Below are 26,988 nucleotides of genomic sequence, written 5' to 3'. Positions count from 1 at the left end.
TGAGTCAAATAGTTCCTTATATATGTTGAGTACCTCTCCTTTATTGATACGCTTTGCAAATATATTCTCCCAGTTTGTAGCTTGTCTTTACATTTTTTGTTACAGTGCATTTGAAAGGGAAGAAGTTTTAAATTTTGATGAAGTCTAATTTATCAAAATTTTTTATGGTTTGCCCAAAACACCCCTATCCCTCTCCATATCCAGATCCAACAATTAAAAATTTTTGCCATATTTGTTGTGTTATTCCATCCATCCTTCTCTTCACACATCCATCTTTCTATCTTTCTCTATATATCTGTCTTATCTATTTATATGTTTTCTGGTCATTTGAGAGTAGTTTGTATACATCATGTTTCTTGAATACCTCCATGTACCTTTCCTAAGAACAAGGATATTTACTTACATAATCACCTTCAGTGCAGTTATCCAGTTCAAGAACTTTACTTTTTTTAATTTTAAAATTACTTTATCAAATAAAAAACATTTCCAAGCAAAATAAAGCAAAGCAATGGGAAAAACAAATATCCTGAAATAACTTTACAATTTAAAGTTAATAAGAGTGCTCTCTTTGGCAGCACATACACTAAAATTGGAATGATACAGAGAAGATTAGCATGGCCCCTGTGCAAGGATGACATGCAAATTCGTGAAGCGTTCCATATTTTCAAAAAATAAAAATAAAGTTAATAGAATTTTAAAATTGCTCTAAAGCTTACAATCTGTATTCCATTTCCCCCCAAATGTCTCAATAATGTCCAAATTTTGAGCTGTTTCTCCTCCATTATTAGATCCTATCAATGATCACATAATGCATTCACTTGTCATTGACTCTTCAATTTCTCTTTCTTTTTAAATTGTGGAAACAATATACAACATAAATTTTCCAATTCATCCACTCCCAAGATACTGTTCAGTGGAGTTAATCACTACCCTCACTACCATCAATTACCAGAATTTTCTCATCACCCCAAAATGAAATCATTATGCATTAATTTGTCATTCTCCCTGCTGCCCACCCCTGGTAACCTGTTATCTACTTTCTATCTCTATGGATTTGCATATTCTCCAATATTTTCTTTTTGGTTAAATTTAACATCCTAAATCTATGACATTCTCCTTTGGCTTAATATCAACTTATCTTCACTAGCATACATAAACTATGTTACTATATTCCTGTCCCTCCACCTTTATATAGTTCTTCTCACAAGTTACATATTTATACATTATGAATCCCAAACCATTAATTTATCATTACTTTTTTTTTTTTTAGAGAAGTTGTAGGTTTATGGAAAAACCATACAGAAAATGTAGAGTTCCCTTATACTTTCCCCTCACACACAGTTTTCCCTATTATTAACACATTGCATTAGTTTGATATCTTTGTTATAATTGATGAAATATTATAATAATTATACTGTTAACTATAGTTCTCCTTTTAACCACATTCAGATATGTAATTCAGTGATGTTAATTACATTTACAATGTTGTATAACTGTCATCGCCATCCATTACCAAAATTTTTCCATCACCCCAATCAGACTCTATACCAATTAAGCCTTACTCCCCATTTCCTGTCCCCACCCCAGCCTCTGGTAACCTGTATTCTAGTTTCTGACTGAATTTGCTTATAATAATTATTTCATATCAGTGAGATCATACTCCTTTGTGCTGTTCCATCTAATTTGGCTCAGCATGATGTCTTCATGGTTCATCCATGTTGTTGCATGGATCGGAACTTCATTCCTTTTACAACTCATATTCCATTATATTTATATACCACATTTTGTTTATTCACCTATTTTTTTTTTTTCATTTTTTTTTTTTCATTTTTATTGAGATTGTTCAGATACCATACAATTATCCAAAGATCCAAAGTGTACAATCACTTGCCCCTGGGTACCCTCATACAGCTGTGCATCCATCACACTTAATTTTTGTTCAATTATTAGAAACTTTTCATTACTCCAGACAAGAAATGAAGTGAAAGATGAAAAAAGAAAAAAAAAGAAAAGGAAACTCTAATCCTCCCCTATCCCTAACCAACCCCCCTCAATTGTTGACTCCTAGTATTGATATAGTACGTTTGTTACTGTTTATGAAAAAATGTTGAAATACTACTAATTGTAGTATATAGTTTATAATAGGTATATAGTTCTTTCCTATATGCCCCTCTATTATTAACTTCTAATTGTATTGTCATACATTTGTTCTGGTTCATGAAGTGATTTCTAGTATTTGTACAGTTGATCATGGACATTGCCCACCATAAAGAATCAGACAATACCACCAATGTCAAGTGTCTAACATGCCTCTCCTATCCCCCCCTCTTATCTGCATTTACCTTAGTATATCACCTTTGTTACATTAAAGGAAGCATAATACAGTGATTCTATTAGTTACAGTATCTAGTTTATGCTGATTGCATCCCTCCCCCAATGCCTCCCCATTTTTAACACCTTGCAAGGTTGACATTTGCTTGTTCTCCCTCGTAAAAGAACATATTTATACATTTTATCACAATTGTTGAATATTCTAGATTTCACCAAGTTACACAGTCCCAGTCTTTATCTTTCCTCCTTTCTTGTGGTGTCTCACGTGCTCCCCATCTTCCTCTCTCAACCGTATTCATAGTTACCTTTGTTCAGTGTACTTACATTGTTGTGCTACCATGTCCCAAAATTGTGTTCCAAACCACACACTCCTGTCTTCTATCACCCTGTAGTGCTCCCTTTAGTATTTCCTGTAGGGCAGGTATCTTGTTCACAAAGTCTCTCATTGTCTGTTTGTCAGAAAATATTTTGAGCTCTCCCTCATATTTGAAGGACAGCTTTGCTGGATACAGGATTCTTGGTTGGCGGTTTTTCTCTTTCAGTATCTTAAATATATCACACCACTTCCTTCTTGCCTCCATGGTTTCTGCTGAGAGATCCGCACATAGTCTTATGAAGCTTCCTTTGTATGTAATGGATTGCTTTTCTCTTGCTGCTTTCAGGATTCTCTCTTTGTCTTTGACATTTGATAATCTGATTATTAAGTGTCTTGGCGTAGGCCTATTCATATCTCTTCTGTTTGGAGTACGCTGCGCTTCTTGGATCTGTAATTTTATGTCTTTCTTAAGAGATGGGAAATTTTCATTAATTATTTCCTCTATTATTGCTTCTGCCCCCTTTCCCCTCTCTTCTCCTTCTGGGACACCAATGATACGTACATTATTGTACTTTGTTTCATCTTTGAGTTCCCGGAGACGTTGCTCATATTTTTTCATTCTTTTCTCCATCTGCTCCTTTGCGTGTAGGCTTTCAGGTGTTTTGTTCTCCAGTTCCTGAGTGTTTTCTTCTGCCTCTTGAGATCTGCTGTTGTATGTTTCCATTGTGTCTTTCATCTCTTGTGTTGTGCCTTTCATTTCCATAGATTCTACCAGTAGATTTTTTGAACTTTTGATTTCTGCCGTATACATGTCCAGTGCTTCCTTTACAGCCTCTATCTCTTTTGCAATATCTTCTCTAAACTTTTTGAATTGATTTAGCATTAGTTGTTTAAATTCCTGTATCTCAGTTGAAGTGTACGTTTGTTCCTTTGACTGGGCCATAACTTTGTTTTTCTTAGTGTAGGTTGTAATTTTCTGTTGTCTAGGCATGGTTTCCTTGTTTATCCAAATCAGGTTTTCCCAGACCAGAACAGAGGGAAGAAATATTCAGTATCTGGTTTCCCTGCGGGTGTGTCTTAAAAAATTGCTCCACCCTTTGATGCCTCGGGTCACTGTGCTTTTCTGCCCAGCAGGTGACGCCTGTTAGCCTATAATTCTTGACTGGTGTGAGGAGGTGTAGCCGTGTTCCCCCAGGCTCTGGGGTCTGGTTCTGAATGGAAAGGGCCCCACCCCTTTCCTCCTAGAGAAGACAGAGCCCCCAGGTGGAGGTCATTAGCATTTCAATGGTCTCACTCTCTGCTTGTGCTGTCTCCGCCCTTCCCCGAGTCACAGCCCTGGAAACTTAAAATGACTGGGGCTTTCTCCACTGAGCCGAAAAAGAAACAGATAGTCCCCTTCAGACCCAGTCAAGGCGACCCTCCGGCTCTCCCAGGTCAGTCGTCACCCAAAGCCTCTGTCTGTTTTTTGGGGCTGCGTACCTGTAGTGAGCAGTTCACACTCGCTACTTAAAACCCCAGTTGGAGCTCAGCTGAGCTGTATTCGCTTGCTGGGAGAGAGCTTCTCTCTGGCACCACGCGGCTCCACAGCTCGGGCTATGGGGGAGGGGGTCTCCCGACCTGGTTCCGCAGGTTTTACTTACAGATTTTATGCTGTGTTCTCGGGCATTCCTCCCAATTCAGGTTGGTGTATGATGAGTGGATGGTCTCGTTTGTCCCCCCGCAGTTATTCTGGATTATTTACTAGTTGTTTCTGGTTTTTTGTAGTTGTTCCAGGGGAACTGCTTAGCTTCCACTCCTCTCTATGCCGCCATCTTGCCCCTCCTCCCTGTTTATTCACCTATTGATGAACTCTTGGGTTGCTTCCATCTCTTGGCAATTATGAGTAATGGCCACTGTGAACACCAGTCTCTGCTTTCAGTTCTTTGGGGAAATATACCTAGAAGGGGGATTGCCCAGTCATATGGTGAATTCTATACTTTACTTTCTGAGAAACAACCATACTGTTTTCCACAGTGGCTGCACCGTTTTACATTCCCACCAACAATGAACGAGTGTTCCTATTTCTCCATGTCTTCTCCAGCACTTATTTTCCGTATTTTAAATAGTAGCCATTCTCTTGGATGTGAAATGGAATTTCATTGTGGTTTTGATTCACATTTCCCTAATGGAATGATGTTGAACATCAGTTCATGTGCTTTTTGGCCATTTGTAGATGTTCTTTGGAGAAATGTCTATTCAAGTCTTTTGCTCATTTTTTAGTTGGTTGGTTGTCTTTTTGTGTTCATTTGTGGGATTTCTTTATATATTTATATATTTTGCATGTTATATTTGGATATTAAACCCATATTGGATATGTAATGTCTAACAAACATTGCCTGAAAACGGTTCCCTTTGTTTTCTTCTGGGAGTTTTATAATTTGGGTTCATACATTTAAGTGTTTGATTTATTTTGAGTTAATTTTTGTATATGGCGTGAGATAGGGGTCTACCTTCATTCTTTTGTATGGATATACAGTTTTCCCAGCACCATTTGTAAAGAGACTTTTCTTTCTCTATGGAGTGGACCCTCATCAGAAATCAACTGGCAATAGATGTGAGGGTTGATTTCTAAATTCTCAGTTTGATTCTGTTGGTCTCTATGTCTGTCCTTGTGCCAGTACCATGCTATTTTGATTACTCTAACTTAGTAATAATTTTGATGTTGGTAAGTGTGAGTCCTTTAATTTCTTTCTTCTATTTTAAGATGGTTTTGGCTCTTTAGGGCCCCTTACCCTTCCATATAAATTTGATGTTTGGCTTTTCCATTTCTTAAAAGAAGGCTGTTGGAATTTTGTTTGGGATTAGTTTGAATCTATAAATTGCTTTGGGTAGAATTGGCTTAACAATATTTAGTCATCCAATCCATGAGCATTCCAACAATGGAATGTCCTTAATTTATTTAGGTCATCTTTGATTTATTTTAGCAATGTTTTATAGTTTTCTGTGTACCTTTACATCTTTGGTAAATTTATTCCTAGATATTTGATTTTTTTAGTTGCTATTGTAAGTGGACTTTTTTTTCTTGATTTTTCTTCAGATTGTTCATTATTAGTGTATAGAAATACTACTAATTTTTGTATGTTGATCTTGTACCCAGCCACTTTGCTGAACTCATTTATTAGCTCTAGTAACTTTGTTGTGGATTTTTCGGGATTTTCTCTATGAGATCATATCATCTGCAAATAGGCAAGTTTTACTACTTTTTCTGTTTTGGATGCCTTTTGTTTGTTTTTCTTGCCTAATTGCTCTGGCTAGAACTGCCAGTACAGGGATGAGTAACAATGGTGATAGTGGGCATCCTGGTTTTGTTACTAATCTTAGAGGAAACACTTTCCATCTTTCATCACTAAGATGTTAATTGTAGGTTTTTCATATATGCCTTTTATCATGTTGGTTTCTGTTTTTAGTTTTCTAGGTGTTTTTATAAAGAAGTGGTGCTGGAGTTTTTCAAATGCTTTTTCTCTGTCAATTGAGATGATTATGTGTTGCTTTTTTTATCTTCATTATATTAAGTATCTATTTTTATGCATTTGCCTTTTAGAGTCTGTAGGAAGTAAAGAGTGGGGTTATAAACCAAAAATACAGTACTGGCATTTATATTTACCCACATTGTTACCTTTACTGGACATCTTTATTTCTTCTTGCAACTTCATTCTACTGTCTAGAGTCCTTTTGTTTCAAAGTTCTCTGGCTCTGTTCACTTTTCTTCATTTTTTTTTTCTCTCTCTGTGCTCCTCAGATTTTAATTGCCTTATCTTTAAATTCACTGGTTTTCTCTTCTTCCAGGTTCTATTTGCTGTTGAACCCTAAACCGCTCTAGGGGATTTTTAATTTCTGTTAATGTGGTCTTCAACTGATTCCTTTTCTCAATTTCTGTCTTTCTGTTGATTGCTATTCTCTTCATGTTTGCCTGTCATTTTTTTATGTCCTTAAGTTCTTTGTCTGGAGTGTCACAGGTCTGGTCCTCCTTGTTGATGGTTTCTAATGCTTTAACCTCTTCCTTTGCCTGGGCCATCGCTTCCTGTTTCTTTATTTGTAATCTTGTTCTGCAACCTGGAAATTTTGATATGTTAGTGTGCTATAGATGGAATTTAGACTCTAAGGAGTCAGTTCCTTAAGCTTGTATCTCGCTAGTATCATGACAGAGATTTCTTTAATGTGAGAAGGTAATGAAAAAGAGAAGAGGACACCTTTCCCAGTTTTAGCTGATTGGCCTGTGGGAGTGTCTCCTTCATAGCTTAGCCATACAATGAGTTTAGAGAACAGCCTGAATCAAAAGCCTAGGGACTCCCCTAGGAATTCCCCCACTCACATGAGCATGGGTGTCCTTTTCCCCTTGGAAACAATATTTCCTCATGGAAACATTGTCGCACAGCTGGCACTCCTTTGTCCCAGGCAACAGTGATTTGGCTGTTCTTTTGCAGTGTTATGTGAGAGAACTCTGTGAGCTGCCCCTAGGTACAGGGTAAGTTCTAGGATGGTGAGCCTGGAACATCTGTTGTGGTCAGTCCTTCAGGCTGCCTCCAGACAGATTGGCACAGACTTACATGCACCATTGTATATGTATCAAGGTTACTATGCTCCCTCCAGAACCTGGACCAGGTATCCTCACTGGAATGTGGGCCAGCCCCTCATGGATCCACTGGGGTGATAGGGGAGAGGCCAACAAGAGTGCCACCTGATCCTACTGTTTTTAAGTTGCCTTTTTCTTGTCTCAGCACTTGCCCTGTTATTGCAGCCCTTTAACTATTTTCTTGAACTTTTGAGAAAGACGTCTCTGCCAGTTCGGCTCGTTCAAAGCCAGGGATAGAGCCCTGGAGCATCTCATTCTGCCATCTTGATCAGGCTGGCTTCTTCTGTGTTTTCTTCCAGAAGTTTCATAGTTTAGTTCTTATATTTAATTCTATGATCAATTTAGAGTTAATTTTTGTATATGATGTAAGGCAATTTTTTTTTTCATATGGAAGTCCAGTTGTTTGAGCACCATTTGTTTAAAACACTATTCTTTACCCCACTGAATTATTTTGGCATGTTTGTCACAAGTCAGTTGGCAGTATGTGCATGGGCCTATTTATTTTTAGTTATCATCAGTGCAGATAAAGACTTTTAGTTAAACCTGCATAGGTTCTAATCCTGATTTCAGTAGTTACCAATTTGTTACCTTGGGCAAATTACTTAATCTCTCTGTGCTTGTGTTTCCTCCTCTGAAAAACAGTAATATTAATAATAGTTACCTCATAGGATTCTTGTGAGGCGTAATTGAAGTGATGGCTTAGAAAAGCATGTGCCACATGGTAGGTTTCATTAAATGTTAGCTCTTAATATCTTGACAATCTAATAGATGACAAATAGTATTTGTGTTCTTTTAATGTAGGTACCTTAAATATCACATGTAATCTTTATAACAACCCTGTGGACTTAGTATTTCTAGTTTACAGATGTGGCAGCTAAGGTACACAGAATGTTAGTGTCTTATCCGTATGTATTGGGAGACGGTATAGTAAAGTGAGTTCAGTCTGCAGGCTCTGGAGAAGGCTATTTGGGAATCCTAATTTCAGCTCTGCCATTATTTAGCTGTGTGACCTTGAGCAAGTTACTTCTCCTTGTGTGTTAGTTTCCTCACCTGCAAAATGGGGTCTAGTGATGGTACCCAATCTTCAGGGTAGTGGTGGGAGCTGATGAATTACTGCATGTATAGACCCCGACATATAGTAAAGGCTCAGCAGATGTGAGCTGCTTCCGTCTTTGTCATCATTTTTTGTCATTGTTTTAATTTTTTTGTCATCATCTTCATTTTTCCAAAGTCATATGGTAAACAAATTCCATAGTGACACTATCTTGCCTTCCAAGTCAAAAGAATCCCTATAGGTTTGTCTACTTCCTTTATAATAAGTTGAAAAATCAAGTATATTTTTACTATGTTTATGGTATTTCTTTATTTAGAAAGCGTGTAGGTTTAGCTATTTTAGGTCCTTAGTTCTTCAGTACATCTGTTTCTTTATTTTTTTTTTTTTTATTTTTTTTTTTTAATCATCATTTTATTGAGATATATTCACATACCACGCAGTCATACAAAACAAATTGTACTTTCGATTGTTTACAGTACCATTACATAGTTGTACATTCATCACCTAAATCAATCCCTGACACCTTCATTAGCACACACACAAAAATAACAAGAATAATAATTAGAGTGAAAAAGAGCAATTGAAGTAAAAAAGAACACTAGGTACCTTTGTCTGTTTGTTTGCTTCCCCTACTTTTCTACACATCGATCCATAAACTAGACAAAGTGGAGTTTGGTCCTTATGGCATTCCCAATCCCACTGTCACCCCTCATAAGCTACATTTTTATACAACTGTCTTCGAGATTCATGGGTTCTGGGTTGTAGTTTAATAGTTTCAGGTATCCACCACCAGCTACCCCAATTCTTTAGAACCTAAAAAAGGTTGTCTAAAGTGTGCGTAAGAGTGCCCACCAGAGTGATCTCTCAGCTCGTTTTGGAATCTCTCTGCCACTGAAGCTTATTTCATTTCCTTTCACATCCCCCTTTTGGTCAAGAAGATGTTCTCCATCCCACGATGCCGGGTCTACATTCCTCCCCGGGAGTCATATTCCACGTTGCCAGGGAGATTCACTTCCCTGGGTGTCTGATCCCACGTAGGGGGGAGGGCAGTGATTTCACTTTTCAAGTTGGCTTAGCCAGAGAGAGAGGGCCACATCTGAGCAACAAAGAGTCATTCAGGAGGAGACTCTTAGGCACAAATACAGGGAGGCCTAGCCTCTCCTTTGCAGCAACCGTCTTCCCAAGGGTAAAACTTATGGTAGAGGGCTCAACCCATCAAACCACCAGTCCCCTATGTCTGTGGTCATGTTAGCAACCATGGAGGTGGGGTAGGCGAATACCTCTGCATTCTCCACAGGCTCCTCAAGGGGGCACTACATCGTTTTTTTTTTTTGTTTTTTTTTTCCTTGTTTGTCTTTTTTCTTTTTTTTTTTTTTAACTTTCCCTTCTTTGTTTCTTTATTTTTAACTCTAATCATAAAACTTCCTTAAGAGAGGATGTTTTTAGATGTTTTTAAATCCAGTTATTTAGCACTAAGAAAAGTTTAAGTCAAATCCATCTTAGTGTTTAAAATTCCAGTGGGCACCTGCTTTTCAATGTTATTCATTTTGGGTACAACTTGTAGGGCAGATTTTTATGCAATATAGGGAAAAATGTTTATGTGTTTATATACTTAAATATATTGGGTTTCTTATTGGTGAAAATTGAGTAAACTGAAAAGGTGGCCTAAAGTGAAGTATAGATGTTTATTAACCACGTTGAATGTGTAGAACTTTGAAAGAACTTCTTAGAGGGCTGGTGTAACTGTGAAGGACTGAAGAGAAAAAAGATTTGTAACTTTTATGTTTCCCAAGTCCTGATTTTTGCCTCTTTTCTCTCTTTCTGTACTCCCTTCTTTTATTCATTCAAATGTTTATTCATCAGTCATTTTTAAATGTTTGCTCTCTACAGATCACTCTGCTGATTCTAGGGATAGAAAGATAAATACAGAGTTTTGTTCTCTGGGGGCTCACAGTCTGTTAGGAGAGAAGGACAGAAAAAATTTCAGCACCTTTCTAAGTGCTCAATAGAAGCATGAGAATGTCTCTTGAGAATACAGGGAAAGAAGCAATTAATATGACCTGAGGGTGTCATGTACCTCCTGGAGGAAGTGACACCTGTTCTGGACCTTGAAAGATAAAGTTTTAAATGGAAGGAGGAATGTGAATGGCAGTTCAGTGAAGGGGAACACAGATCCCGAGGTGAGAGAGGATGGTAGGTACATGGAGTACTTAAGGCTTTCCTTTCTGGAGCTAGAGATATATTACCAGCACTCATTTTGTTCTTGGTATTTATTTTATATTGTTTTTTCCTCTTGTTAAATATTAAATAATCACAATTCACATTTTTTTGCCTATAAAATGTATTATATTATCGGCGTTCAAAAACCGTTTAATGTATATTATTCCAAGGGAAAATCTGGTTGCTTTGATACGTAAAAGGGACCATATTTTTATATTCATAATAACAGTTCAGATGTGTCTCCTGTATATTTTGTTACTTATCATTTTACATACAAAAATAACACTGCTAAACTAAAATAAATGTCAAAGTAGTCAGAGAGGCATTGTAGTGTAGTTGATAGCACAAACCTTTGAATTATATTCTGTGGTACAATCAAAATCGAACTACAGATTATACTAGCTGTGTGATGTTACACAGCTTATTTAAGCTTCAGTGTTTTCATCTGTTAAAACCTAGCTCAGGGGTTATAAAAATTAAATGTGATAATATTAATATACTCAGCATGGTCCCTGGTGTAAAGTATTAGCAAATAGTAGTTGCTTCTTTGACCAAGTGCTACCATTGCTACTGCTAATGTTGTTGTTTATCTTTAAAAATAAGAGAGAGAGAAGATTATTTTTCTGAGCATCAAGAGTTGAAAGTGAGAGAAGTAGATAAAGGGGGTTAAAGACAGTCTATGTATATTTTTAGGAGAAAAAGTGAGTCTGAGATGAGATGAACTTACCCTTGAATAGGATAGAATTGAGGATGTACATACCATCCTTGGAAGTGAAAAGAATTTGTAAGCTACTGGGACAACCATCAGGTACTGCCTTTGAACAGTGCTGTTTGCTTGCTGTCCAGAGTGAGGGTGGGGGTGGGATAGAATATTTCCGGGGAGGGATACGAAGAGAAGAGGCCTTGTGAAACCCTTGTTTGTATGGGACAGTGGGTCTCAACCCTGGCTGCACACTGGAATCACCTGGGCAGTCTTTAAAGGTTATAACTTGAGGCCTCTTCCATCAGAGATTCTGATTTAATTGGTCTGGGTAAGGCTGGAATATCTTTTTGGTTTGTTTTTTTTTTTTAAGCTCCCTGGGTGATTATCCTACACAGCCAGTAGTGTGATACTTTAGCTAGTCAAGTGTTACCTGCAACATACTTTATTCTTTTGAAAGCACTTCTGCATACACCATTCTTACAACAATTCAAATTCTAGGTAAGGAGAATAGAGGTGAGTAGGCTTAAGGACCTGTGTAAGTATCAGAACTGGTTAGCACACAGACAGGAGCAGAACCTTCACTCTTTATTCCTTCTATACCCCACTGCTTCTAATTATGAAAGGAAAGATAAAGATGTATTTGGGGGTAACAGGAAATTGAGAGACTAGGTCACATATTCAGAGCAGATGGAAAGGATCATAACATCATTGTTTTTTTTGTTTTTATGGTTGGAGAGAACCACACACCAGGTTTAGTGGACCACTTTCTGCTTTAAAATACCTGAGAACAAAAAAAAAAATACTGCCAGACGGTTTGATGTGCTGAGCCCTCGATCATGGGACTTGCCCTTATGAAGCTCATTACTGCAAAGGAGAGTCTAAACTTGCATGTAGTTGTGCCTAAGAGTCTCCCCGAGTACCTCTTTGTTGCTCAGATGTGGCCCTCTCTCTCTCTAACTGAGCCATCTTGACAGGTGAACTCGCTGCCCTCCCCCCTACATGGGACCCGACTCCCAGGGTTGTAAATCTCCCTGGCAATGCAGAATATGACTCCCGGGGATGAATGTGGACCCGGCATCGTGAGACTGAGAGTATCTTCTTGACCAAAAGGGGGATGCAAAATGAGACGAAATAGTTTCAGTGGCTGAGAGATTTCAAATGGAGTCGAGAGGTCACTCTGGTGGACATTCTTATGCACTATATAGATAACACCTCTTAGGTTTTAATGTATTGGAATAGCTAGAAGTAAATACCTGAAACTACCAAACTCCAACCCAGCAGTCTGGACTCCTGAAGACAATTATATAATAATGTAGATTACAAGGGGTGACAGTGTGATTGTGAAGACCTTGTGGATCACACCCCCTTTATCTAGTGTATGGATGAGTAGAAAAATGGAGTGGGATGGGGGGATGATTTGGGTTTTCTTTTTTCACTTTTATTTTTTATTCTTGTTCTGGTTCTTTCTGATGTAAGGAAAATGTTCAGAGATAGATTGTGGTGATGAACACATAACTATGTTATCATACTGTGGACAGTGGATTGTATACCATGGATGATTGTGTGGTGTGTGAATGTATTTCAATAAAACTGAATTTAATTAAAAAAAAAAAAATACTGCCAGAGGCAGTTGATTCTCTCTTCATACAGCTCTAAAACTTTAACAGGGGGTGGCCCAGTTCCTAATCCTTGTAGGGATATCAAATAACCACTTTGTGTTCTACATAACTTTGTAAAATATTTGAAGTGACTACCATCTTAGATTTTTCAGGCCTAATGTCTTTAGCTCCTTAAATACCTCATAGAATGTTAGTTTTTTTAGACCCTCATTTTGTTGACCACCTTTCTCTGGAGCTGCTCTGTTGTTTCTGTTTAAATATGTGCTCATAAGTCAACACTGTATTGTTTCAAGATAGTGATTTAAATTCACGTTTTCCTCCTCTCCCTTCCCAGAAAAACAAAAGAGTAAAAATATTAAAAAAAAAAAAAAAAAAAAAAAAATCTGAGGTAGCTTTAGAAAATAGAAAGGGCGTCATCTTTGTACAAGAAACTTTGAGGAGTTTCAGGAAATTATGAAGCAGTTTAGATTGGCTTCAACTTAGGTATAGATGATGGGCTATATCTGGTGAGTGAACGGGTTTTTTTTGTTGTTTTCCCAGTTGAGTCCTAGCGCAAATGGGGCTGGAATCCAGGGTAAAGCATGAGATTGAAGGCAAATCAAAGGATTTCCATGACTTTTCCTATGTGCTATACTTGGAGCAGTTCTCCACAGAATTTAATTTCAGATTTTATGGGTGCTGATAGTACTCCAAGTGGGGCATTTGTTGCAGATGGTAAAGCCTGATAGAGAAGGTGGGAAATACCCTAACAGATTTTGGCTCCCTACAACAAACAAAAGGTGGAGGTGTGAAAACAAGACTTAGCAAGATCAGGAAAAGGGATAAGAGATGAAGGAAGATGATAAAAAGAGATTACATTTGGAGGATAGGTTACAAACTACTTATGTGAAGAATTCAAGTAGAAACAAAACACAAGAGGAGTAATTATCAAAGAATCCATAAAAGATTTTTACTCTTAGCACTTGGATCTAAAAGCCCAAAATTTCCCCCAAAAATGTTAAAAATTAGTATTAGACACCAAACTTAATATTTCATTTCAAATAAATTATTTCTTCTCTTTTAAGGGAAGAAATAGATTAAATTAGTAACTACTCTTGCAGTCAATGTTCCTTAAATTAGTCCAGTATGCATCAGGTCTGCAGTTATGGGAGAGGGGCTAATCCTTTTGCTCTTCGCTTCTATTGACAACTGCTGTTGTACATACTGTTATGTTGTAAGGGTGTAAATATATTTATTATGTTTGTAAGATTCATTCTGTACAATTGCAGATCAAGGTTGCTCTTCTGTGATATACAAGGTATTATGTTTTAAAGACCATCTTTGAGATGGAACTAGAAAACTTAGTATTTTGATGTATTAAGACCTATTTGAAGTTTAATATTTTACCTTTGCAAAAACTTTAATTAAAGATATTATTTAAAAAAAGTAACATTGCTTGCTTTGCTTACTGGAGTGTATGACATTGTTAAATAAATGAGTGAAATTAGTATGGTTTAGAAAGGAAGATGATTTACATTGTTAATGAGACTAAGTTCCATTATCAAAGTTAAGGGTATCATTAAATTCTTTACATTTAAGTTAAGTAAGGTGGGATGTCAGTCTGAATTCTTAAACTGTTAAAATTCCTGATAGCTTTTAAAAGGAATAGTTGTGTTTTCCTAGGCACATGGTAATTTAAATTGGGCTAAATTCATATTAAGAGTAACTAAAAATTGATATAATTGGCATTGTATTAAATTGAAATTATTTGAAAATGTTGTTTTCTTATTTCACTAGCTAAATCTTCCCTCACCTTAGTTCAGCATTTGTAAATAATTGCATATTAGGAGAACTGGATTATTCAGTTTTATATTATATATTGAATGTATTTTGTGTTATTTTGGAAGGTATTAAATAAGTATTTTAATTTTATAGTTAATTCAAATAATCATTAAGAAAAAGCTTGCCTTTTTGTAATTTTTTTATCCTATTATAGAATATCTAGGAAATATGCAAATTTTAGCTGTTAAACCATTCGTAATAAAGATATTTTATTCACTGTCAAAAAAGAGTAGTGTTAGAGAAGATGCTAAATCATCCTTTATGAGAAATTACTAACAATTGTTATATTTTTGATGCTGCTAAAGAAAGAAGATAGGATTATTTTATTTCATTTTTTCCTTTTAAAATAACCATCCCTAAAGTCTACTTAAAATTGTGCCTAAGAATCACTCCCAGAGAACCTCTTTTGTTGCTCAGATGTGGCCTTTCTCTCTAAGCCAACTGAGCAGGTAAACTCACTGCTCTCCCCCCTGCATGGAACATGACTCCTAGGGGTGAGCTTGGCCCTGGCATCGTGGGACTGAGAAAGCCTTCTTGAACCCAAAGGGGGAAGAGAAGTGAAACAAAATAAAGTTTCAGTGGCTGAGAGATCTCAAATAGAGTCAAGACATCATTCTGGAGTTATTCTTATACATTATATAGATATCCTTTTTTAGTTTTTAGTTTATTGGAATAGCTAGGAAGAAATGCCTGAAACTGTTGAACTGCAACCCAGTAGCCTTTATTCTTGAAGACAGTTATATAACTATATAACTTATACTGTGTGACCATGTGATTGTGAAAACTTTATGGCTCCTGCACCCTTATACAGTGTATGGACAGATGAATAGAAAAATGAGGACAAAAAATAAATGAGTAGTAAGGAGGGATGGGGGCTATGGGATGTTTTGGGTGTTCTTTTTTACTTTAACTTTTACTCTTACTCTTTTTTTTGTATGTGGTAGTGAAAATGTTCAAAAATTGTGGTGATGAATGCACAACTATATAATGGTACTGTGAACAATTGATTGTACACTGTGGATGACTGTATGGTATGTGAATATATCTCAATAAAATTGAATTAAAAAAAAAATAACCAGCCCTAGATTGTGACTTCAAGAACACTAAGAGGGGGAAGAAGCAAGATAAGTTCATACAATATAATAAATCACGGTTGGAAAAAAGGCAACAGCAAGAAACATTATATAAGAAGGCAGAAGTGAGATTATGTATATTGATTGTCATTATGTAAATTTAAACTTCTGAAATTCAAAATACCAGTATTTACTGGTAATAAAATACATACATAAGAAAAACAGAAATATTAAAAGTGAAAGAAAAAAAAAAAAAAATGAAAGGATAGGCACAAATGTGCCAGGCACATGAAATCAAGGGGGAGAAAAATGAATGAGTGATGAATTAGTGAATTAGTATAGTTAAGTAATATCCAGATACAGTTGAGACCTATTCTAAAAACCAAGGAATGATCCAATAATGAGGAGTGTGTTAATATAATTTATCATGTTGGTTGGTCAGAGGACCATACCATTATCCTGAGAGATGCTGAAAAGTTTATTTGATAAAATTAAATATCCATTTCTGATTAAAAACAAACAATAAACCCTATAGAATGGGAGATTATGTCCTTCTTAACACTTCTAAGCCAAAAGGACATTAGTAGGAAATTTGCAAAGAATAACTTTTAAGTAACCAATAAATATTAAAATTTTTGACCATACTAGTAATCAAATAAGTGAAAATTAAAACAAGAACTTTTGTGTGGGGGCCTCCTAATGACATAGTATAAAGAGATTGATGATACACATCACTGGAGAATGTTAAATATCTCATACACTGCTGATGGAAAAATAAATTTTTAAACCTTTTAAGAAACAGTCAAGCTTTGTGTATCAAATTTTAAAAATGTATCAAATTTTAAAAATGTATTTATCATTTGACCCAGTAGTAACATTTCTTCACATTTATTCTGAGGTAATAAGTGTACAAAAGATATTGATTTCAAAAGTATTTATGATAGGGAAAAAGCTGGTAACAGCCTAAATAATAAATAAGGGATTGGTAAAATAATTTATGACCTCAGACTATTACATAGCCATTAAAATCTGATAACCTGTGTTTATGTTATATCTGTCAATATTTATTGCATTTCAAATTAAAACAAACATTTCAAATATTCATGGGTATTTACTTAAAGATAATAACCCATTATATGTTATAAATTACATGCTTTTGTGGAAAATAACTATCTTTTTTTAAAAAGTGAAAAGAGTGATATTGTCTTACATTTTTGCATATCTCTTTATAAAGTGTCTGGCTTAATAGGAAATAGCTTATTTTTCATATCTTCATTTGCACGCAGTCTGTTTTAATATCACATGTCATACAGCTTCTGAAAAAATCCACAGTATTCTTATGAAAGAAAAAGGGAGAGAAGAGAAGCAAATAATGTCTTAGTATTATTAAGAAACTTCTTTTGACCTTGTAGAATTCCTGGAAGGGTCTTGAGAACCCTAGGAGTCCTGAACCACAGTTGGAAAACCACTGACTTAGATCTCTATTTGTTAAACTAGAAAAATGTTTAGGAGATATAAGTATGAATAATTTGAATAGTATAATAAAAATTTTAATGTAAAATGCATATTACAAATGATTCATATCTATAAATAACATATACATGATACACAAATAATTCTGATAGTGAAATTATGGAGATCTTTATTGTCTCCTTTTTATATTTTCTGTTTTTTTCACATTTTCTGCAATAAGTATATATTATTTAACTTACAAAAAGTTATACAAGTTAACCTTTAAAAAGGGAAAAAACCTTGAACTCTACACTTTTAATCTGAACAGAGTTGATAGAAAATTGAAATTATTGCTTTTATTATGTTTGACACTGTATCAATGTTAACACGACCTGAAGTTTTATTAAGGTTTTAGACAACAGTATTTTGTTTGCTCAATGAGTGAAAAGACTTGTGTCTTTGTCAAAGGTCTCCTCAATTCTGTATTTCCTCACCTAATTCTATACTTCAAAAAAAAAAAGTTAGTTTCCTCTTCCACTTTAGTATGTAGAAAGCTGCAGTGAATGTCACTCCCACCCCAACAATGAGAAAAAGCCAGGTCCACTACAAGGTTGTAACTTTTCTCGGGCTTGTCAGAAAGCTGAAGTTGAAAGACAGTCGAGTAACCTGACTTCCACAGAGGGAAAAGCCCTTCCAAAGAGAGATGGGAAACAGGAACTGTCTTACCTGTGGCAGAGATGAGAGGAAGGCGCAGCAGTAGCCATTACAAGTGGATAAGAAAATTCTAATGAACTACCAAAAGCCTAGTGAGGGCTAGCATGTCAGTCTGGAATAACTGGGGGCCGCAGACCTAAGGGGAGTTTAATACTCACAAGCTCTTTTCTGTGGGCATCAACTAGTGTTCACCATAAAGACTGGAAGCAGTGCAGAAGACCAGAAGTGTTACAGGTATATGTGGGGGGACAGACACAGAATATCACACACTTCCCTGGATTCTGTACTCCTGGTAAGCAGAAGGCTTAAGCCACTGAGAGACGGTCAGCAACGACTATTACCCCAAGGACATATTGCTGCTGTGACAAGGATCAAAGAAAAACCTCCCTACCACTGAGAGGAGGGAAAGGAAACCTTTTGGGCCTAATATTCTATACCAATCTCTACCAGAGGTCACTTACTGCTGGAGGAGGGGCAGAAGAGTCCTTCCCAAGACCAACCACAGATATAAGGAAGAGTTTGGTTGCTGCTGCAGGGAAGAGGGGCAGAACACTGCAAAATCCACACCCCTGAGGGCTGGTGCACAGGGCTTGCCTAAGAATGAGGGTGGATCAGAACAACTGAGAACACCTCCTGCCCTTAATAAAAGCCTAACTGAAGAGGAGGTCAGAGTAACAAGCACTGATAGTTACTTGGGGGAGGGGCAAGAACAAGGAGAGGGAGCCTTTCTGGTGCAGGGAGGGATGAAAGCTGTAGGAAGAGTACTAACCCTGAAGAAAACCCTTTACCACCCCAGCCCCCACCATTAGCACAGGGCAATGGCCATCCACTCCTACAGAAATTTCAGTCCTATGACAGGCTCCATAGCAACAAAACCCAACCCCAGTTTAACTGAATATGCTGACTCAACATCCTGCACTAATGGCCTGACAGAATAAGAGGCATGCCCATTTCCAGGCATGAAATACTATTTACCTCAGTCTTTACTGTTCTACGTGATATCTGGCATTCAATAAAAAAACTTATAAGACACATAAATAAGTAAGAAAATACAAACCATTGTCAAAAGAAAAACAATGAACTGAACCAGACTTGGAAATGACTCACATGTTAGAACTATCAGGCAAGTACTTTAAAGTAACTATAATAATTATGTTAAAGGATTGAATAGGAAAGATAGATAGTATGCATGAACAGAAGGGAAATTTCAGCAGAGAGGTGGAACCTATAAGAAAGAACAAATGGGAATGTTAGAAATAAAAAACATGGCATCAGAGATAAAGAATTCTTTTGGGCTCAGTAGTAGCCTAAAAAACAAACAAAAAATAACAACAAAAAACAACAACAAGGAAAGGAGCAGTGAAATTAATTTATGTCAATAGAAATTACCCAAACTAAAACACAAAGGGAAAATAGAGTGTTTTGGGAGAACCAGAACAAAGTCTCAGAGTTGAAAGACAATATCAAATGGCCTAGCCTGTGTAATTAGAGTCCCAGTGGAAGAGAGAGAGAGGGGTTGGGGGTGGGTGGGTGGAGAGAATGGGGTGGAAGAAATATTTGATGGAATAATGTCTGAGAGTTTTCTAAAAATAATGAAAACATCAGATCCAAGAAGGTCAGGGAGCCACAAGCAGGATATATACAATGGAAAGTGAACTAAGGAAAAGAGGGAGGGAAGGAGGAAGGGGAAAATATTAAGAACTGTGGAGGATTTGAGATTTTACTGGGTATCGTGTATCCTGGCAGAAGACATGAGATCCATGGGTCAGAGACAAAGGACTTTGTGCTGGTTTGGAGCCGTTATGGACCCCAGAAAGCCACATTCTTTTATTCTAATCTTGTGGGGTAGGATATTGGATTAGATTATTTCCATGGAGATGTGACCCCGCCCATTCAGGGTGGGTCTTAATTAGATCACTGGAGTCCTTAAGAGAGCTGAGAGCCCACCCAGACCCAGATGCTTGGAGATGCTTGGAGATGCAGACAGAAAGACATGTGGAGATGCTAAGCTAAGAGATGAAGCCCAGAGTTTGCCCTGGAGAAGCTAAGAGTGGACCCCCAGACACTTAGAGAGAAATGCCCTGGGAGAACAAGCAAGGATGTACAGGAGCTGAGAGGGAGAAGCTAAGAGAGACAGAAGCCCAGAGACATTTTGTAGAAACCAACCCGGGGTCAAAGGACCAGCAGATGCCAGCCGTGTGCCTTCCCAGCTGACAGAGGTATTCCAGATGCCATCGGCCTTTCCTCAGTGAAGGTATTCTCTTGTTGATGCCTTAGTTTGGACACTTTTATGGTCTTAGAATTGTAAATTTGTAACCTAACAAATTACACAGGCTGTATTTATAAATAAACTCTTTATAAAAGCCAATCCGGAGAACCTAAGATGGCGGCTAGGTGAGACAGGGCAAAAAAACACCTCCGTGAAAAATACTAGACAAAAACTAGAAAGTGACCCAGAACACCAGTTTCAGTGATGCACCAGCCGGACAAGGTCTGCTAAAACCACAGGGACCGTGCACTTGGTGAAACCGAAAGTCTGCATTCTGAAACAAGTGAGTAAGCTGGCTGAAAGCCCCGCAGCCGCGCTGTGGTGTGGGAAAACCAGGGATTAACTTTTGAAGACGGACTAGTTCTTTTAAACAAACAAAACAAAACAAAACCCAGGAGTGGCTGCAGTTACGACGGTGAGAACCGCACAGTGAAGCATGGCAGGAGCGGGCTGTGCCAACCTCTAGGTGTCTGGCGTGGAGGATAGACCACTGCTGATTCCCTCAGGGCCAGGGGGGCAGAGGGGAGAGCCAAAAGAAGAAAGAAGCCATGCTGCTTGCAGCCGGCTCCCCAGCGGGCTGGAGACACTCCTCCCCGGGGCCGTAACCACAGCCCAGAGCCGCGCTAGGAAACCCAGTGTGATGGGGAGTGTATCCCACGGCACTGCGCACACACCACAATATCGGCTGTGGACAGTGGCCTTGGGTGCATATATACCTAGTTGTCCTGGAGCTGGGAAGGCGGAGCTGTGCAAGAAGGGGGGGTGGGGTTGAGACGCCCCATTCAGCCATCTTTGCATCAGGCTGGGAGCGTCCTTGCACGGCCCAGTGGCCCGGGGCTTCCCTTGAGGGACGGTGTGCACTTGTGACATAGCACAGCCTTCCCTCAGCAGAGGTCCTGGAAGATCATAGCTGAGAAGGGGGCCCACTCAGAAAACCCAGGGACGCTACGTCAATGCCAGCGACTTGTGGGTCAGCAGCAGAGAAAATCTGGGGCAAAACTGAAATGAAGGCTTAGACTCTTGCAACAGCCTTGAATCTCCGGGAACACCTGGGAGGTTTGATTATTAAAGCTGCCCCGCCTCCCTAACCACCCAGACACACGCCCCACAAGTTGTATTTTTTACAACTTTAAAGAACCCTATCAAGCAAAGCAAATGCCAAGAGGCCAAAAACAACAGAAAATCTTAAAGCATGTGATAAAACCAGACGATATGGAGAACCCAATCCCAAACACTCAAATCAAAATATCAGAAGAGACACAGTACTTGGAGCAGTTAATCAGAGAACTACAATCAAAGAACGAGAGCATGGTACAGGATATAAAGGACATGAAGAAGAACATGGCACAGGATATAAAGGACATAAAGAAGACCCTAGAAGAGCATAAAGAAGAAATTGCAAGAGTAAATAAAAAAATATAAGATCTTATGGAAATAAAAGAAACTGTTGGCTAAATTAAAAAGACACTGGATACTCATAATACAAGATTAGAGGAAGGTGAACAACAACTCACAGTCCTAGAGGACCACAGAACAGAAAATGAAAGAACAAAAGAAACAATGGAGAAAAAAATAAAGTAAATAGAAATGGATCTCAGGGATACAATAGATAAAATAAAACGTCCAAACTTAACACTCATTGGTGTCCCAGAAGGGGAAGAGAAGGGTAAAGGTCTACAAAGAGTATTCAAAGAAATTGTTGGGGAAAACTTCCCAGACCTTCTACACAGTATAAATACACAAAGCATAAATGCCCAGTGAACTCCAAATAGAATAAATCCAAATAAACCCATCCCAAGACATATTCTGATCAGACTGTCAAATACTGAAGAGGAGCAAGTTCTGAAAGCAGCAAGAGAAAAGCAATTCACCACATACAAAGGAAACAGTATAAGACTAAGTAGTGACTGCTCAGCAGCCACCATGGAGGCAAGAAGGCAGCAGCATGACATATTTAAAACTCTGAGAGAGAAAAATTTCCAACCAAGAATACTTTATCCAGCAAAACTCTCCTTCAAATTTGAGGGAGAGCTTAAATTTTTCACAGACAAACAAATGCTGAGAGATTTTGCTAATAAAAGACCTGCCCTACTTCAGATACTAAAGGGAGCCCTACCGACAGAGAAACAAAGAAAGGAGAGAGAGATATAGAGAATTTTAACAGACATATATAGAACCTTACATCCCATATCACCAGGACACACATTTTTCTCTAGTGATTACGGATCTTTCTCCAGAATAGACCAAATGCTGTGACGTAAAAGAAGCCTCAATAAATTAAAAAAAAAAAAAAAAAAAAAACAATTGAATATTTTCAAAGTACATTCTCTGACCACAATGGAATACAAATAGAAGTCAATAATTTTTGATTTGTAACTCCACTGTTTACTTCCTACATGATATAAAATACACAAACTCTAACGACAGATCAGTGGTTTTGGACTCAATGTAAAATATGTAATTTTTGACAAGAACTATATAAAGGTGGGGGAATGGAGGAGTATAGGAACATAGTTTATGTGTTCTATTGAAGTTAAGTTGGTATCAGAGAAAAACGAGATTGTTATGGATTTAAGAGGTTAATTTTTTTTTGGAAAATTTCCATTGTTATAATATTTTTTTTAAATTTTGAAATAAATTCAAAGTTACATGAATAGTTGCAAAAGCAATACTAGCCCCATACACAGAATTCCATCATACCCTGAACCCCCTCCCCCGATAGCTCAATCCACCAATTTTAGCATGCTGTCACATTGCTATTTCTTTCCCTCCCTCCCTCCCTCCCTATCTATCATCCGTCATCTATTGCTCTATCTTCTGAACATATGAGAGTTAGCTGCACACATCCCTGAACATACACTATAATTCACATATGTACTTCCCATGAACAAGAACATTCTTTTTATGTAATGCCATTAAGCGCAGCTAAGAAGTATAAGAGATTCAACAATGATACAATGCTTACATTCTATATTTCCTTTTCCTTATGTCTCAACTGTGTCCCTTCGAGCCACCTGTCCTCCATCCTCCAATCCCATCCAAGTTCATCCTTAGCATTCAATTGTCGTCTAGTTAGACTTTTTTTTTTTTCTTTTTTCAATTGTGGAAACATATATACAGCCTAAATCTTCCCATTCCACCCCCTCCCTAGTGGGATTAATCACATTTAGAATGATGTTATGCTCTTTCCCACCATCCATTACTAGAAATTTCCCTTCACCTCAAACAGCAACCCTACACTGCTTTCTTAACTCCCCATTGCCCCTTCCCCCGTTTCTCTTAACCCAAACTCTACTTTTCATCTCTATGGTTATATTCTCTGATAATTTCTTTGTGTTTACTGTGGGGCTTAAAATTAACCTCTTAAATCTCTATCAATCTTGTTTTTCTTTGATACCACCTTCACTTCAATAGGGCACATAAACTATGTTCCTATACTCCTTCATTCCCCCACCTTTATATAGTTGTCTAAAATTACATATTTTACATTGAGTTCAAAACCACTGATTTGTCCTTAGAGTTTGTGTATTTTTTATCATGTAGGAAGTAAATTAGTGGAGTTACAGTTCAAAAATTATTGACTTCTATTTGTGTTCCATTGTGTTTGGAGAATGTTCTTTCAGTATATTCAATTTTTTTTTTTTTTTTTTAATTTCTTGAGGCTTGTTTTATGTCCCAGCTTATGGTCCCTTCTGGAGAAAGATCTGTGATCACTAGAGAAAAATGAGTGTCCTGGTGATTTGGGATGTAAGGTACTATATATGTCTGTTAAAATTCTCTATATCTCTTTCTCATTTCTTTGTCTCTCTGTTGGTAGGGCTTCCTTTAGAATCTGAAGTAGGGCAGGTCTTTTATTGGCAAAGTCTCTCAGCATTTGTGTGTCTGTGAAAAATTTAAGCTCTCCCTCAAATTTGAAGGAGAGTTTTGCTGGATAAAGTATTCTTGGTTAGAAATTTTTCTCTGTCAGAATTTTAAATATGTCATGGCACTGCCTTCTCGCCTCCATGGTGGCTGCTGAGTAGTCACTACTTAGTCTTATGTTGTTTCCTTTGTATGTGGTGAATTGCTTATCTCTTGCTGCTTTCAGAACTTGCTCCTTCTCTTCAGTATTTGACAGTCTGATCAGAATATGTCTCGGGGTGGGTTTATTTGGATTTATTCTATTTGGAGTTCGCTGGGCATTTATGCTTTTTGTGTGTTTATATTGTGTAGAAGGTCTGGGAAGTTTTCCCCAACAATTTCTTTGAATACTCTTTGTAGACCTTTACCCTTCTCTTCCCCTTCTGGGACACCAGTGAGTGTTAAGTTTGGACGTTTTATTTTATCTATTTTATCCCTGAGATCCATTTCAATTTTTTTGATTTTTTTCTCCATTGTTTCTTTTGTTCTTTCATTTTCTGTTCTGTGGATTTCTAGGACACTGAGATGTTGTTCAGCTTCCTCTAGTCTTGTATTGTGAATATCCAGAGTCTTTTCAATTTGGTCAACAGTTTCTTTTATTTCCATAAGATCTTATATTTTTTTATTTACTCTTGCAATGTCTTCTTTATGCTCTTCTAGGGTCTTCTTTATGGCACTTATATCCTGGGCCATGGTCCTCTTGATGTCCTTTAAATCCTTTGCCATGTTTTCGTTCTTCGATTGTAGTTCTTTGGTTAATTGTGCAAGGTACAATGTTTCTTCCGAAATCTTGATTTGTGTGTTTGGAGCTGGATTCTCCATATCGTCTGGTTTTATCATATGCATTAAGATGTTCTGTTGTTTTTGGCCTCTTGGCATTTGTTTTGCTTGATAGGGTTAGATTTTATGCTGTGATCTTGGGCATTCCTCCCAATTCATGTCGGTGGATGTTGAGTGTACAGTCGCATTTGTCTCCCCGCTGTTATTCCAGGTTATTTACTGGTTTTTTGTTCATTTATGAATTGTTCTGGGGGAGACTAAGTCTTCCACTTCTTTCTATGCCACCATCTTCCCAGAATCCCCAGAGGTTAATTTTAAGCCCCACAGTAAACACAAAGAAATATCAGAGAATATGACCATAGAGATGAAAAGTAGAGTATGGGTTATGAGAAGTGGGGGAAGGGGCAATGGGGAGTTAAGAAATGAGTGTAGGGTTGCTGTTCAAGGTGAAGGGAAATTTCTAGTATTGGAAGGTGGAAAGGTGATTGCATTACAACATTCTAAATGTGATTAATCCCACTAGCGGAATGCTAGGGAGAGGGTGGAATGGGAAGATTAGGCTGTATATATGTTTCCACAATTGAAAAAAAAAAAAAAAGACAGTCTAAATAGATGACAGTTGAATGCCAAGGATGACTCTTGATGGGATCTGAGGATGGAGTTCAGGAGTCTCAGAGGGACACAGTTGAGACATAAGGAAAACAAAAAAAAGGAAACACAGAATGTAAGCTTTCTATCAATGTTGAATTTCTTGAACTTCTTAGCTGTGCTTAATGGAATTGCATAAAAGAATGTTCTTGTTTATGGGAATTGTATATGTGAATTATAGTGTTTGTTCAAGGATGTGTGCAGCTTGCTCTCATGTTCAGAAGGCAGAGCAATAGATGAAGGATGATAGATAGGAAGGGAAAGAAATAGTGGTGTGACAGCATGTTAAAGTTGGTGGATTGGGGTATCGAGGGAGGGGGGTCAGGGTATGCTGGAGTTCTGTGTATGGTGTTAAGAAAGCACCTCTTGTTGTTTTTGCAACTGTGTGTGGTGTTAAGAAAACACCAGTTGTTTTTGCAACTGTTCCTATAACTTGGAATTTATTTCAAAAAAAAAAAATGCCAATCCATTTCTGGTGTTTTGCGTAATGGCAGCTAGCATGCTGGAACAGACTTTATCACAGCCTATCAGGTAGCATGAATTTCATTTCACAGTGGTTCCCTTTCCTACAAAGTGCTGAGGGGGCAGCGTGGAGTGGGCCTAGTTGGAAGCTGCACATATAGCTGAGGAAGCCTTGAGCTTAGGAAGCCCCTGTGTTTCCTATACAAATGTACCTGAAAAGATAGTCTGGAGCAAAAACTGTCAAAGCCTTTGCTCAGGATATGTACAGAAACATGAGAGACTGATGGAAAATTATCTCCCAACAATTTCTAGCCCTTGTTTCTATACTGTCTTGGAGTTTGGATAATTTTCCCATGAGTATACTACTCAGTTGGCCACTCTGATTAATGTGGCAACAGAGGCTGGGACCAAATCCATTTTAATTTGTTTCATGCAGCATTAAATTAAGGCTACTTTCAACAAGACTCTAAATCACCTGGTTGGTCTTAGTCTGCAGTTTTCTCAACTATGCTTTCCAGGGTCCCAGCTGAACAAATCCCATAAATAATGTATTAACTTTGTCCGAAGCGTTAATCCAGGTACCGCAGGTTGTATTAGCAATTGCACACTGTATCTGGACCTGCAAAGAGAACGTGTGTGGCAACCCTCACCAGAGAGTTGAGTCTGACCTGAATGTCTTTCAGGGTTGAAGAGGTGTTTTCTTAAACACTTGAAGATCTTAGTGTGCTTTATTGTGTTTTTAGGAGGGAGACAAGTTAATTCCCGACTTCTACATAAAGAACTATAGTCTTGAGGACACACATGGTGTGCTTGGAAAGAAAATGTTTACAATTATTAGAACCCCCCAAGTAGAACCTATATCTGAAGAGGGGCACAGGTTGACAGTTCTTTAACATGGCCTGTCCACTTGGCTGATACACCTTAATGCTCACAGTTCAGTTTGAATAATTGAACCTGGGCCTGTGTTTGGAGGGACTGCTTAAGGGCAGCTAGCCCAACCTGCCATGATTGTCC

At 37.7% G+C, this 26,988-nt stretch overlaps 1 protein-coding gene and 1 non-coding gene across 4 annotated transcripts in view; both read left to right on the top strand.

Annotated features, from left to right (window-relative positions):
• The window catches only part of ITSN2 (intersectin 2), a 202,150-nt gene that overhangs the window by 49,896 nt on the left and 125,266 nt on the right, over nt 1–26,988 (top strand). The gene's annotated exons all lie outside the window — the stretch shown is intronic.
• LOC119516987 lies at nt 560–666 on the top strand. Its single transcript, XR_005213418.1, has one exon. It is a non-coding gene; the product is annotated as a U6 spliceosomal RNA (small nuclear RNA).

This window comes from Choloepus didactylus, chromosome 20, assembly GCF_015220235.1.
Source record: "Choloepus didactylus isolate mChoDid1 chromosome 20, mChoDid1.pri, whole genome shotgun sequence".
Classification (NCBI taxonomy): domain Eukaryota; kingdom Metazoa; phylum Chordata; class Mammalia; order Pilosa; family Megalonychidae; genus Choloepus; species Choloepus didactylus.
The sequence above is the reverse complement of the archived record's forward strand: the minus strand, read 5'-3'. Positions and strand labels throughout refer to the sequence as shown.